This window comes from Oreochromis aureus, linkage group 18, assembly GCF_013358895.1.
Source record: "Oreochromis aureus strain Israel breed Guangdong linkage group 18, ZZ_aureus, whole genome shotgun sequence".
NCBI lineage: Eukaryota > Metazoa > Chordata > Actinopteri > Cichliformes > Cichlidae > Oreochromis > Oreochromis aureus.
The window spans coordinates 23,777,209-23,780,281 of record NC_052959.1 but is presented as its reverse complement, the minus strand read 5'-3'; the positions used below and the strand labels follow the sequence as shown (position 1 = coordinate 23,780,281).

Sequence of the window (3,073 nt, the reverse complement as noted above, 5' to 3'; positions counted from 1 at the left end):
CTGATGTTCAATTTTGTCCTTGTGTTCAAAGCGACTGTCAGACTCTAAACTGAACTTCATTTCCCCTCACTACCTCTCAGCCCAACTGTTTACTGTCTACACTGTCCTATCCAATAAAGGCAAAAAGCCCCCCTAAAAGTGCACCTGTTTGGTTTCCATGCTGATATATGTCAGTCTCTCACTGGCCTGTCAGAAGAAAAACTACATATAAATATTGTGCACCGAACTGGCAGAGTGTGACTGTTTTTTTTTTTCTCATTGATTGAGAGCATGAAGTTGTTCATCCTAGTGGCTCTGTTTGGGCTCGGCCTTGCCCAACACAACCCCCACTTTAAGTATGGAAGGACATCCATCGTCCACCTGTTTGAGTGGCGTTGGGCTGACATTGCTCAAGAGTTACCAGTAGTAGTAGTACTAGTACTTGGTAGTAGCTAGTACCAACGTTTCTTGGGTCCCAAAGTTCTTTGGTGGTGTTCAGGTATGTTTAGCTGAATGTCTTATGTAGCATTTGTTAAGGAGAATAATGCAGGCATACATGCTGACAATGCTTTAAGATAAAATAATAAAACATTATATATAACATGTATAATGTGGGCAATGTGACCTGATTCATCATGGGAATAACTTGAAAGGTTACTGCTTCAAATTCCACATTACACTACAAACTATTTCACTTTCACTCGCTCTTTTAATGTTTGTTTTGTTTGTTGCTATTGAGATATTTTGTCTTAAAACATGTGCATTATCGCAAGAAAAAAGAAGATAATAATAACAATTTGTATCTTTAAACACAAATTTGTAGCCCGCACACAGACCTCAGATTAAGTAACATGCCCAGGGTTATCCCTTCAAACTTTAGGAAGTTTCGTGTTGTATCCTTCAACAGTAGAATCAATATAACCTATTTAGCAACAATCTCCCATCTACATAATTTCTTTTAATAAAATTAGAGCATATTGTTTTTCTCTCTGTGCTCCTCAGATCTCTCCTCCAAATGAACACATTCTGGTGAACAGTCCCTGGAGGCCCCCCGGTGGCAGAGATACCAGCCAATCAGCTACAAACTCTGCTCAAGATCTGGCAGTGAGGCAGAACTGAAAGACATGATCACCCGCTGCAACAACGTTGGGGTAAACTAAATTACAGTTGACATTTAATGTTAGGCATTGCAGACTTTAGACTTCTTCATTTGACAGACGTCTGGACATGTGGAGCCTCGTACAGAACAATAAGCTAGTACCAGAGTGTGTTTATGACACTTTTTAGAACAACATTATAGAAACAGTACCTGATAGCTTAGGATAAATTACTGAAGATCAACAATTTAACAAATTAGTATGATTTGAAATTAACGTGCAAAGAAAACTGATGAAACTGATAAGGTATAGATGCAGAATTTGATTTTGGGAGCTACACCTTCGGTAATGTATATTCCCCAAAAGGTTAACATCTATGTGGAGGGACAAGAGTTGCCTAGAGCTTCACCGATTGGCTGACACACGAGGAGTGGCGTAAAACAATAGGCTCTCATCAGAGCTCATCAACCCTCGGAGAAACTTAACCCTTGTTTAACCAGAACAAATATATTAAGAGTCCCTTTTTTGTTTAAATAAATATTTTGATCTCGTTTCACTTTCATTAAACAAGGACAGTAAGAACAGAAACAATGAACATAAAACGTTTTACTTTTTCTTCTTTTTTTTGTTTAAGATGATTTTAGGAACTGGGTTACACAACACTGTAGCATGACAAATCACGATTTATAAATACATTTGTTGGAAGTTATTTGTATGGTAACTAACTACCTAACTAACTAACTAACTGACTCATAGAAACAGAACCAATTACTGACCAATAAAGTTTTAGCTTATCAAACAAACCTATTTCACAGAGTATTAACATAGACTAAACTGCAAAATTTTAAGGCAAATATTTTAGTGAATAGTCTGTTTGTTGGTTATATGAGTATTATAGTCTAGCACAGCCAGTTACCAATGTAAAGTACACTGTGGCCCATTAAAAATGAGAAAATCATTTGGGGAACACCCAATCTTAAATTGTCACTTTAATTAAAAGACAACAGAAAGTGATGTATTTCCTAGAATATTTGTTGTCTAAATTACTAATGATACCCAGTCATATGCAAAATGTTAAGGCCAGTACACGACCTGCGACTGGGACACAAACTTCAAAGAAGAGCAGTTAATTCAGGTCAGAGTAATATCCCCAACTGACCATCTCCTATTCCCAGTTTAATCCACGTTTTATATAAATAAATTCATCAAGATAAATATATAACTGTACATACCTTAGCAGTCAAAAGTTTGGACATACATTCTCATTTAATGGTTTTTCTTTATTATCATGACTGTTAACATGGTCAATTATTACTGATCAAAACTATGAATGAACACATATGATATTCTGTAGTAAATAAAAAAAATGTGTAATAACTCAAACATTTTTTTGTATTTTACATTTTTCAAAATAGCCACCCTTTGCTTTGATTACTGCTTTGCACACTCTTGGCATTCTCTCAATGAGCTTCATGAGGTCGTCACCTGAAATGGTTTTCCAAAAATATTGAAGGAGTTCCTAGATATTCTGAGCAATTGTTGGCCCTTTTGCCTTCACTCTGCGGTCCATCTCATCCCTAACCATTTCAGTCGGGTTTAGGTCATGTGACTGTGGAGGCCAGGCCATGTGGCGCAGTACTCCATCAATTTCCTTCTGGGTCAAATAGCCCTTACACAGCCTGGAGGTGTGTTTGGGGTCATTGTCCTGTTGAAAAATAAATAAGGGTCCAACTAAACGCAAACCGGATGGGATGGCATGTCGCTGCAGGATGTTCTGGCAGTTCTTAAAGCAATGATGGACTGTCATTTCTCTTTACTTAGCTGATTAGCATTCTTGCCATAATATGAATTCTAACAGTTGTCCAATAGGGTTGTCAGCTATGTACCAACCTGATTTCTGCACAACACAACTGATGGTCCCAACTCCATTAAAAAGACAAGAAATTGCACAAATGAACCCTCACAGTGAAGTGAAAACCATTTCAGGCGACTAGATC

General features: G+C 37.4%; 1 long non-coding RNA gene across 1 annotated transcript; it reads left to right on the top strand.

The window, feature by feature from the left end:
- The first annotated feature begins 336 nt into the window (after positions 1-336).
- Positions 337-1,460, top strand: LOC120434445. Its single transcript, XR_005609092.1, has 3 exons — positions 337-478; positions 982-1,130; positions 1,443-1,460. It is a non-coding gene; the product is annotated as an uncharacterized LOC120434445 (long non-coding RNA).
- Positions 1,461-3,073: the final 1,613 nt, after the last annotated feature.